Raw genomic sequence first — 12,206 nt, 5'->3', positions numbered from 1 at the left:
TCGCCGTCCAGAAACTATCACTAAGTTCACTTCCTATTCTCACCCTAATTTTCGTTTCTCTTAGTACCTCCTCTGTCCTTTCCACTAGTCCTTCTCTTATCCCCCTTTCCCTCATTGCCTTATCACTTCCCACCTATCTACCGAATCGAATGCTGCTTTCAGATTTACAAAAAATGCTATTAGCTTTCCTCCTTTTCTACTAATTTCCCTGTTTACCAAATAAATTAGCACGTAAATGTTGTCTATTGTTTCTATTCCCTTCCTAAAACCTATCTGATTTAGCGGTATCATCCCTCTTCCTTCAATTTCCTTTCTTATCTTATCTGCTAATATCGTCGCGTATATTTTGTACAAAGAAGGCATTATCGTTATACCCCTATAATCTCCCACTCTATCTCTTTATCCCTTTTTAAATATTTGTACTACCACCTCCTTCAGAATGTAGCAGGATTAAAAAATAAAAATTATTTTTTAATCCTGCTACATTCCAAAACGCCACGTTTATATCATTCCTAGTTTCACATTCCTTCTTCTCTTTCCTTTCCCCACCTCTCCATCCCCTTCTGCTCTCCCTTCCTTCCCTCCACTATTCCCCCCTTTCCGCCCAACTTCCTCTACCTTCACTCCTCCTCTTATTCCCCTCGTCCTACTTCTACCTCCATTTCCCCGATTTCTATTCTCTTTTCTTTCTCTCCCTCCCTATTCCGTCTCCTCCCTTCTCCATCCTCCAATTCTCCACTTCTCTCGTCCCATACCCACCATATCCCATTCTATCCATAGCTTTCTCTGTCCTACTCTCACTTTTTTACCTGTAATTTCTAATTCTCTCGCTATTCTCCTTATCTTCCACCTAATTCTTCTCTCCTCCTACGTAAGATTATCTAACCATATTTCCCCTCCCTTCAATTTTCACTTATTCTCCATTACTTTCCTTTTCTCCTCTTCGCTACCTACTTTAATTACTACCATTCCTCCTTTACCTGCCCTTCCTGCCTCTACCTGTCTTACTTCTTCTACTTTAACTTCTACACCTATCTTCTTCATTACTCCCTCTATCTCTTCTTTTCTATTTTCTTCCCTCTCCCTTAATCCTTAATCACTAGGTTCCTCCTTTTTTCTCCTCTCTCCCTCATCTCATATCTTCTTTCTAAATTCCATACCCTTTCTTTCCATTCTCCCCTCTCTTCTACACCTCTGTCCATTATCTCTCTCTCCTCCTCCTACCCTCCTACCGTCTTCATTCCACTCCTCCTTAATCCCTCTATTTCTCGTTCCAGCCTTTTTTCCTAACTCCCATTTTCTCCCTTTCTTTCCTCCATTCTACTTCTTTTTTCCTAAACTCCTCTTCCATTTTTTCTAACTCTACTCTAACCATCTCTTTCTGCTCTCCTGCTACCTCTAATTTCTTTGCTTACATTTTTTAATCCCTCTCCTAATTCTCTCATTTCATTCATCATCATCTTCCTTCCCCTCCGGCGATCTAGCCATTTTCCTACTCCTTTTAAAAATTCGCAAGCTCCTCTATACTATCTCCTATGCTGTCGCACCTTACTCTACTCGGGTTCCCCTCACCGTCGCTCATCTCAATCTTGCCTACTTTATGCCTGTTTTCTACCCCTTCCCGCTTGCCGCCTTTATATCTCACTATACACTCCTTGCCCCTTCTCGATTCCCGCTCGCCTAAATGTCTCTCTCTCCCCTCCCGACAATCTAACCTCTATTTCTGCCTACACTATTCTCACTTCCCTTCTCCTTAATCCTAAATTCTTTTCACTCCCTTCAATCACAGCCCTTCACTAGCTATCCCTACTTATTCTCCCGTACTTACTTTCCCTTCTTTCACTCAAAATCTCGTTTACAGAGTATTTCTTATTTATCTCCTGTCCGACCGAAAACGGAAGTCCCATATTGATACTCAAAATTCATGATATTAAAAAGATACCGTATTTATTCGCTAAAATACCATAAAATGCAGTGCAAATTTCAAGCTCGTATGCAATTAACAAAAAACATTGTATCGACATGTATTTTTTTAATTGCTTAGAAAAGAATGAACTTTAAAAGTTTGGATTAATATTACCCAGATTTTAACAAGAAATTTGTGAAAAATGATAACAAACTTTTACTTTTTTCAATTAAAAAGAACATGTTTGGTTTTCATGCGATACAAAAGGTTTGCCCTTAACAAATCAAATTTTCGCCTAGGGATTCTCGAAGTTGAGTCTTTGCGCTTTAATTTAAAAAAAAAAGTACATGTAATTTGGTTAATTTTTCGCAAAGTTGCATCACTTTGAAAATTGCCTAAAAATTGGTCAAAATTTTTGTCTCGTTTTTTTTGCGCCAGTGTATATAATGTATATATATATATATATATATATATATATAGTGGTGTGTTGTGTGGTGTGTGTGGTGTGTGTGCGTGCGTGCGTGCGTGCGTGCGTGCGTTGCGTGCGTTCGTGCGTGCGTGCTATTGCGTGCGTGGCGTGCGTGCGTGCGTGCGTGCGTGCTTGCGTGCGTGCGTTGCGTGCGGGCGGGGGTGCGTTCTGTGCGTGCGTGCGTGCGTGCGTGCGTGTTGCGTGCGTGCGATGCGTGCGTGCGTGCGTGCGTGCGTGCGGTGCGTGCGTGCGTGCGTGCGTGCGTGCGTGCGTGCGTGCGTGCGTGCGTGCGTGCGTGCGTGCGTGCGTGCGTGCGTGCGTGCGTCGTGCGTGCGTGCGTGGTGCGTGCGTGCGTTGCGTGCGTGCAGTTGCGCGTGCGTGCGTGCGTGCGTGCGTGCGTGCGTGCGTGCGTGCGTGCGTCGCGTGCGGTGCGTGCGTGCGTGTGCGTGCGTGCGTGCGTGCGTGCGTGCGTGCGTGGCGTGCGTGCGTGCGTGGCGTGCGTGCGTGCGTGCGTGCGTGCGTGCGTGCGTGCGTGCGTGCGTGCGTGCGTGCGTGCGTGCGTGCGTGTGTGTGTGTGTGTGTGTGGAAAGCATTCACTGCACCACATGGGTTTGCGACTTAAATAGTGTGCAAATAAACGGTGTCCAAAAGCACCGTGTCCAAATGAACGGTGTGCATATGATCGGTGTGCATCTTTCCGTGTGCAAATGATCAGTGCGCATCTTTCCGTGTGCAAATAATCAGTGTACATCTTTCCGTGTGGAAATAATTGGTGTGCATCTTTCCATGTGCAAATGATCGGTGCACATTTCTTGGTGCGCAAATGAGTGGTGGGCAAGTAAACGGTGTGCAAGTGAATTGTGTGCAAGTGAGCGGTGTGCAAATGAATGGTGTGCAACTTTTACGTGTCCAAGTAAATGGTGGTTATTTTTTCGTGTGTAAATTTTACGTGTGCATATAACTGGTGTACATTTTTAATAAAATTTCTTTTGTGTGCAAATGCACCGTGGTCATTTGAACCGTGCGCAAGATATCGTGTCCAAAAGCACCGTGTCCAAATGCACTGTGTCCATTTTAACCATGTCAAGTGAGTGCCACCCAAAAATTTTTACTTCGGTAACAAATTTTTTTTGTGTGAGTAGTGATGATAATCACGTATTCGGTCACGAGATTCTGTCTGATTGTCTCCTTGGAAAAGAAACATGCTCAAATAATATTTCATCGTTTAATAATGTTATAAATCGAATCAAAGAAAATTAAATTTTTTCAAAAAATGTTTTATTTAAAAGAAACAATTAATTTGTTTCAAAATCCAAACAATTGTATTTGTTAGTTCAAACATCAGTTTTTTTAAGTCAAACAAATTTATTAAATTCAAAGAAACTTTTCTCTGTGTATATATAATGCATTCACACATACACACGCGTGCGCGCGCGCGCGTGAATGCATTATTTTATTAAATAAATTTTTTACGGATAAAGGAAAAAAACGAATTTTAAACGTTTCTTAAACGTATTTTTTCTATTCAAAAAAACATTTCCTTAAACGTTTTTGAAATGGACATTTTTACCAATCTGATCTACTTCAGAATTTACAACGTATGAAATATAATCGATATACAGGACAAATACACGCGATTGGATTAGATCCATTTTATGTGCACCAGAGCAAACTGCTATTTTCATAGAAAATTCAAAGTGTATTTGCATAGACAGGAACAGGATTTTTGGTTAAAAAATTTAAAAAGCCTTCAGGCGAATTATCATCCCACATTTATCTATATCAAATTGTTACAAAAACGAATGCATCTTATATGCCTGTGTTTCAATTGTCGAGCGAATCCCAAAATACAAACACTATACATTTTTGTTTGCTTGAAATCATACGAATTGGCATGAAACACAAAGCAGTTTTTCCATTACCGAAACAAGTTTGTGATTTTGACAAAGCTTTGATAGGAGCTATTGTCAGAGCATTTCAATGCAGAAATTTACAAGATTACTTGTTTCAGTGCTTCATATGCTTGAATAAAGAATCGAATAATGTGCCACCTACATTTTTACGTTTAGACATATCGCATTTTATTCATATGGTTTTAAGATGAAAAGAATTAAAACTTATTCGTCCTTAAGCACATTTATTTTACATAAAAATTATGGCATTCTTTACAAAAATTTCAGATTTTGTAGAATTTCAGGGTGTAGTAAAATGTGCCATTGTTCTTGCAAACAGTGAAATGTTTGGAAATACAAAAGATAGTAGTCTTATGCAAAACACTGTTTTAAAAAATTACACACAGTTGTTACACAAAATAATATTCTATATGAAATTATTGACGACAAAAATAATAAGGCAAAACATATAATTGACTTTGATACATCTTTGGATAATATGACAGAAATGAAAGAAACAAATCAAAACAAATCTGATATTACGACATGGTTAACAACATTCTCTGCTGAATGTTTAGCGATAGCTAAAAATGATGTTATAAAAAATCCATAATACAATGTGTATCCATACTATTCAATAGGAATAGGAAAACAGGTAATATCTTTGTTAAAATATTTTTCATTATATTCGAACGTGATGGTGCTCATTTTCACTTATGGATCTTAAACTGCTTCTGCAATGGAGGCTGAGTTTAATGACTGCAAACACAGACTTTTGAAAAATGTTTCGCGTCCAATGCGTGTTTCTAAATTTGTAAATTTATACCTGCAATCTTTTCCTGGCCATGCAAAACTCGCAGTAGTACAAATACCTGATATTAAAACCACATTCAAAAATATGGAGAATAAACCAGAGAACAAGACTGAAGAGAAAGAAGTCGATTCAGATATTATTCCATGTATTCTACATCCATAACAAAATCTAACTGTCCAACTCTCTCTCATAACATGTAAAAAAAAATCAATGATGAATAATAACGTAACGCAGTTTGAAACTCCAGTAGAAATTTTAAGCGTTCAGGAAAAAGAAAGTAACAAATTCGATAGCATATCGAGTGAAAAATCAGAAAATAAACTCCGATTTAAATAATAAGCATAATTGACGAAACAAAAATGAAAAAAGTCACTCAAAAGAACATATGTTCAAGCACGACCCGATTTCACAGAACTTTGTAAGAAAAAAAACATTGATATTACTATGTTACAAAAGGGAAATCTTTGCGAATCTTTGAAAAAATGAAAAGGATAGACTAATAGTTATAAACACATGTGGTTTCGACAGTATTGTCCAATTATTTGTAGCATACTTACATACAGGATTTAACGATTTTTTAGTAAACGCTACATCAGACATATTTCAATTTACTTAAAATTTTATAGATAAAGGTCCAATTAAATCCATTTATAAACAACAATATTACATAAAATCGAACATTTTGGCAGTAAAAATGCATATAATGTAATAACCATAAACGCATTTTCGAATGCGTTTATGGTTATTACATTATATGCATTTTTACTGCCAAAATGTTCGATTTTATGTAATATTGTTGTTTATAAATGGATTTAATTGGACCTTTATCTATAAAATTTTAAGTAAATTGAAATATGTCTGATGTAGCGTTTACTAAAAAATCGTTAAATCCTGTATGTAAGTATGCTACAAATAATTGGTTTGTAATTTATGCCTCTTAAATAAAGATCCAAGTTGTACTTTAGAAAGGAATGTGACAGTTGTAAAAAATCAACAACTAAAAATTATCTTGATTTTCAAACTGATATCTTTACGGATACAATAGCTATACAATAGCATTGTATCTATCTGAATCGGATAGATACAATGCTATTGCCAGTGGCGTATCCAGAGAGGGGGGGCTATAGGTTGTCCCCCCCCCCCTAAAGATTTCAAGTCTCATTGTCAGTGACTTTTCTTGAGAAAAAGTCCCAAGACAAAATACCTGCTAGAAGTCTCTAAATTTAAATTTTCTACCTAAGATGGCTTTTTGCCAGCGTCAACACTTACATACTGTAGCCGTAAAGATATCAGTTTTAAAATAACAAAGCTATCATAGTAGTAATGATATGTGGACAGAACAATGCAACAAGCGCGCATCGCGTACATGTGCCTACACGTATGCGATTCGCACTTGTTTCTTATCTTCGTGCCTCGTGCCACTCCATTACCACAGTAATCTCTCATTCGTTGTCTTACGTTGATCGCATAATTATAACGTACATGAACAACGTTTTAATATAATAGTTTAAAAACATTTCGCTATATTTATTTCACTTTATATATAAAAGGTATGTATTATGTAAAAAAATATATGAAACTTGTATTAATGAGTTATTTATTTATATTTATAGTAAAAAGTGATCTTTTTTATAAATAATGGTAATGGCATTATTCTCATATTTAGTTTTTATGTATTTTATTAAGGAAAATTAAAAAAGCAAGTAAAATTCCGATAGGTATATATGATTACAAATCCGCTGCGACAGATGAATAACAGTATAATAATTCGATTATCGCGGCTATTATTTTTGTTTAAGCAAAAATTTTTATTAAAAATAAAATTTTTCTGAAATTTTGAGGAATCAAAAAGTTTTCCCATTGTTAGAATTCTCTGAGACATGCTACATATAAATTAAGAAATTCGTCATTAATGTTTGCTAATTAATTAGTTTGACTGATTCATCTCTTTTCTGAATAGATTAAATAATAGTTATTGTCAGTTTATAGAAAAAATAAGTACTGAAGTAATAGCTATCGTTAGTTTATAGAAGAAATAAGTACTGAAAAATTTATATTAATTCTATATTAATTAATATGCAGAATATGTAGTTTGAAAATTAGGTATCTATTTTTACAGGATTTTGATAAAGAATTTGCGAAATGGACATCAAAAAATTTCTTAAACGGACTACATGTCCAAATGAAAATCAAATCTCAACTTTAGATGATGCCGATAATAATAAAATTCCTTCACATTCACAAAGCCTTCCTGATGTGAGCATGTCAAAGAGAAGTAAACTAGACAATGTGTTTTTAGATAATGATTTTGGTGTTGTATTATAGACCAATACATGTCAAATTTGACAAATGAAGAAAAATTTTACGGTTTTAAATAACAATTTTAAAGTTCCTCAAAATTATATCTTTCCTAAAAGGACAGAAGGAGATTTGCTACGATTTTCTCAATATAAATGACTTGAACAGTTTTCTCCATGGTTAATGTATTGTCCGAAATATAATGGAGCATTTTGTAAGTTTTTAATAGTAAATTTGGGTTTTTGGTAACAGAACCTTTAATTAAGTGGAAAAAAGCTCTCGAGTATATTCGAAGTCATGAAAAGACTTCCTATCATCAAGAATTGTTTGCAATCTGCTGAAGAATACATAAAAATTTATAAAAATGAAAAACTGGACGTTGTTACACAAATTAACACTGCAGAAAAGATTCAAGAAAATCCGGAAAAGCTAACATCTATTCTAAAAATTTTGATATTTTGTGGTCGGCAGAATCTCTGATTGCGAGGACACGAAGAAAAAAAGCAATCAGAAATTTTAATTTGCCGAACTGAGCCGATCAATCCTCTCAGCGGAGTGAGCTGGGACTACTGAGTGCCACATAACCTCAACCCGACTTCCTCTGACAGCGCGCACTGAGCGCTTCCTCACGTCGCGCACTGACAAGGGAACCTCGCGAACTCGAAAATTCTGATTTTAATGAAACTTGGCATAAATGTAGAGGGGGTAAATATATGAATTTAGAAATTTATTGTAGCTGCCCATAAACGGTTTAAAGGGGTGAAACCACTCTTCAAAGATTGAGACATTTTTCGTTTTCTTGATATATCTCGTAAACTAAACAAAATATTAAAAAATGTTTTATACAAAAGTTTTACAATAAAAGTACTTCTATCTAACTACAGTAATTAAATTTAAAAAAAATTTTTTTTTAAACAATTGTTTTTTAATTTTTGAAAAAAAAATTTTTTCAAAATTTTATTAATGTAGTTAGATAGAGATATTGTTACCATAAAACTTTTGTATAAAACATTTTTTGATATCTCCAATACTTTTCGAGATATATCGGAAAAAGCAAAAATCTGCTCTACACTATGCACTGAAAAAAGCATGAGAGAATGCGATAGCACCGCGACGGAGAGCGTTAAAAAATATTTTAAAGAAATTTTTTATTAAGGTTTATTTATGATATTGAATATAATATAAGATACTAAAAATATAATAAAATAAAGTAATATAAAATAATAATATTTTGTATAATATAATAATATGTAATAATATAATATAATAATGTCGCACGTGAATGCATGCTGATGTGAGTGAGAGAGAAAGAGTAAATAATATTAATATAATATAGTAATATAATAATATAATATAATATAAAATATTTATATCCAGTCTTCTTGGTCCGGATCCATTAGCGGTGACATGCCAAAGAGTCGACGCAGATCGACGACATCTGCCAATCCAAATCGGCTATATGATTTGTCAATTAAGTCATTATTTCGCTCTCTGTCGATCTTGCAAAAGTATCGCATCCAAAATCTTTTCTTATATTGATAAATCCATGTATGTGGATGTTATAGAGATATATCCATGTCTAGATACAAAATTAACATATTTTAGTGTGGCATTATACATTGAACAACAATATACTTTGAATCAGGGTAATGAAAATGCAAATTAAAAAATAATGCATTACTTATTAATTTTTTAATATTTTTTTATTACATTTTTAGTATCTTATATTATATTCAATATCATAAATAAACCTTAATAAAAAATTCGCGGTGGTATCGCATTCTCTCATGCTTTTTTCAGTGCATAGTGTAGAGCAGATTTTTGCTTTTTCCGATATATCTCGAAAATTATTGGAGATATCAAAAAATGTTTTATACAAAAGTTTTATGGTAACAATATCTCTATCTAACTACATTAATAAAATTTAAAAAAAAAATTTTTTTTTTAAATTAAAGAACAATTGTTTAAAAAAAAATTTTTTTTAAATTTAATTACTGTAGTTAGATAGAAGTACTTTTATTGTAAAACTTTTGTATAAAACATTTTTTAATATTTTGTTTAGTTTACGAGATATATCGAGAAAACGAAAAATGTCTCAATCTTTGAAGGGTGGTTTCACCCCTTTAAACCGTTTATGGGCAACTACGATAAATTTCTAAATTCATGTATTTACCCCCTCTACATTTATGCCAAGTTTCATTAAAATCAGAATTTTCGAGTTCGCGAGGTTTCCTTGTTAATTGACAAATCCCGATATAGCCGATTTGGATTGGCAGATGTCGTCGATCTGCGTCGACTCTTTGGCATGTCACCGCTAATGGATCCGGACCAAGAAGTCTGGATATAAATATTTTATATTATATTATATTATTATATTACTATATTATATTAATATTATTTACTCTTTCTCTCTCACTCACATCAGCATGCATTCACGTGCGACATTATTATATTATATTATTACATATTATTATATTATACAAAATATTATTATTTTATATTACTTTATTTTATTATATTTTTAGTATCTTATATTATATTCAATATCATAAATAAACTTTAATAAAAAATTTCTTTAAAATATTTTTTAACGCTCTCCGTCGCGGTGCTATCGCATTCTCTCATGCTTTTTTCAGTGCATAGTGTAGAGCAGATTTTTGCTTTTTCCGATATATCTCGAAAAGTATTGGAGATATCAAAAAATGTTTTATACAAAAGTTTTATGGTAACAATATCTCTATCTAACTACATTAATAAAATTTTAAAAAAATTTTTTTTCAAAAATTATAAAACAATTGTTTAAAAAAAATTTTTTTTTAAATTTAATTACTGTAGTTAGATAGAAGTACTTTTATTGTAAAACTTTTGTATAAAACATTTTTTAATATTTTGTTTAGTTTACAAGATATATCGAGAAAACGAAAAATGTCTCAATCTTTGAAGGGTGGTTTCACCCCTTTAAACCGTTTATGGGCAGCTACGATAAATTTCTAAATTCATATATTTACCCCCTCTACATTTATGCCAAGTTTCATTAAAATCAGAATTTTCGAGTTCGCGAGGTTCCCTTGTGAGTGGCAATTCACCGCCCCGCTCGTCACCCGGATCCCTGTTCGTGCACTGAGCGACCACTCCTGACACTGTTCTCGGGGACCCCGTATTCCCGAGGGGAAACCGACGCTGCGAAGGATCATTCACATACACAGTGGGCCAGGAGACCCCAAAAAGTGGACAAAATTCAAAAAGTGCTCTGATTACTGTCAATTTGAAACTCAGTAGTTTTTGGGGTCGCTAATTTTTACTTAAAATTCAAAATTTAAGAATTCAAAATGGCAGATTTAAAATGGCGGATAAAAATGTTAAAATTACTCCGATTGTGCTGAAATTTGGTTTTCGTAGCTTTTCGGAGCTGCTAATTTCGAATCAAAACTCAAAACTTAGAAATTAAAAATGGCGGATTCAAAATGGCGGATAAAAATGTTAAAATTTCTCTGATTGTGCTGAAATTTGGTTTTCGTAGCTTTTCAGAGCTGTTGATTTCGAATTAAAACTCAAAACTTAGAAATTCAAAATGGCGAATTCAAAATGGCGGATAAAAATGCTAAAATTTTTCTGATTGTGCTAAAATTTAGTTTTCGTAGCTTTTCAGAGCTGCTGATTTTGAATCAATACTCAAAATTTAGAAATTTCAAATGGCGGATTTAAAATGGTGAGCATAAATGTTAAAGTACTCTAATCTTAAAGTTCGATAATGGTAGATATTTAGAATTGCTGAATCCAATTGATTTGAATCTAAAGTTAAAATTTAAAAACAAAATTAAAATAGTAATTAAAATTAAAAACAAATTATAAATTTTTGAACTATAATGATAGCAATTAGTCCACAAAATAATAATCTAATAATAATAATCTACAAAAATTATAATTTCCTAAGGTGGAGGTCTAAGGTGGAAGTTGCAGTATGATTTGAAACCCTTTATAGAATATTTTGTATGAGTCTCCTTGCCTCTCACTATGCACAGTAAGCCAGGAGACCAGAAAAAGTGCCAAAAGTCAAGATTTTGTTGTATCCCTGGTCTCGGGATACAGTGCGGGACTGCTGCCGATGACTTCTCGGGATCAGGTTTCCAAAAGATAACGCCGAGAGTTGATAACAAGAGATATATATTTGTTTTTCTTTTACAGTTTCTTTAGCGAACCCGAAAGATGTGTTACAAGTATAGGTTAGACGAGCGACATATACTCGCCGCTATTATTATTAATTATGAGCCCGCTCGTTCTCTTTCTGCGGGCCTTTATATACTCAGCTTTTCGTCTTGTTACCAAGGGATGTCACTCGCGGTCACGGGCCTTTGTCCCGTGCGCTAGCTTAGCCAGCAATTGTTAGCTAGGCGCATTCCACTGGAAATCAGGAGATTTCGGGTGGCAAAATGAGTAGTAACCGGATATGTTGCCCGGTGCGATGTCCGGTGTGAAGGCCGGTGCGATGCCCGGTAGCAAGGCCGGACGGTGATATCACGCGAGGTGTCACTCGACACCCTTATCGTTATTGCAAGTAAAGTTTGTGTGAGTGTCGCGCACTCACAACAATTTTGTCGGATTTTAATAAAACTTTATATATAGAGATTTTTGAGGTCGCTAATAACAAATATAATGTCAAAATTTAAAAATTTAAAATGGCGGATCCAATAAGGCGGACACAACATCTTCATCAAGAAATGTAAAAACATGGCAATTTTAATGCAAATTTTTTATCAGAAATTTTTGAGGACGCTGATTACAAATACGCTTTTTAATTTTTTAAATAAAACAAATAAAAAACAAATG

General features: G+C 34.2%; 1 protein-coding gene and 1 long non-coding RNA gene across 4 annotated transcripts in view; both read left to right on the top strand.

Annotated features, from left to right (window-relative positions):
* Window positions 1–12,206, top strand: part of LOC105832125 (degenerin del-1) — a 60,518-nt gene that overhangs the window by 37,468 nt on the left and 10,844 nt on the right. The gene's annotated exons all lie outside the window — the stretch shown is intronic.
* LOC118647676 lies at window positions 6,237–7,721 on the top strand. Its single transcript, XR_004964838.1, has 2 exons — window positions 6,237–6,631; window positions 7,201–7,721. It is a non-coding gene; the product is annotated as an uncharacterized LOC118647676 (long non-coding RNA).

This window comes from Monomorium pharaonis, chromosome 10 (genome assembly GCF_013373865.1).
Source record: "Monomorium pharaonis isolate MP-MQ-018 chromosome 10, ASM1337386v2, whole genome shotgun sequence".
Taxonomy (NCBI): domain Eukaryota; kingdom Metazoa; phylum Arthropoda; class Insecta; order Hymenoptera; family Formicidae; genus Monomorium; species Monomorium pharaonis.
The sequence above is the reverse complement of the archived record's forward strand: the minus strand, read 5'-3'. Positions and strand labels throughout refer to the sequence as shown.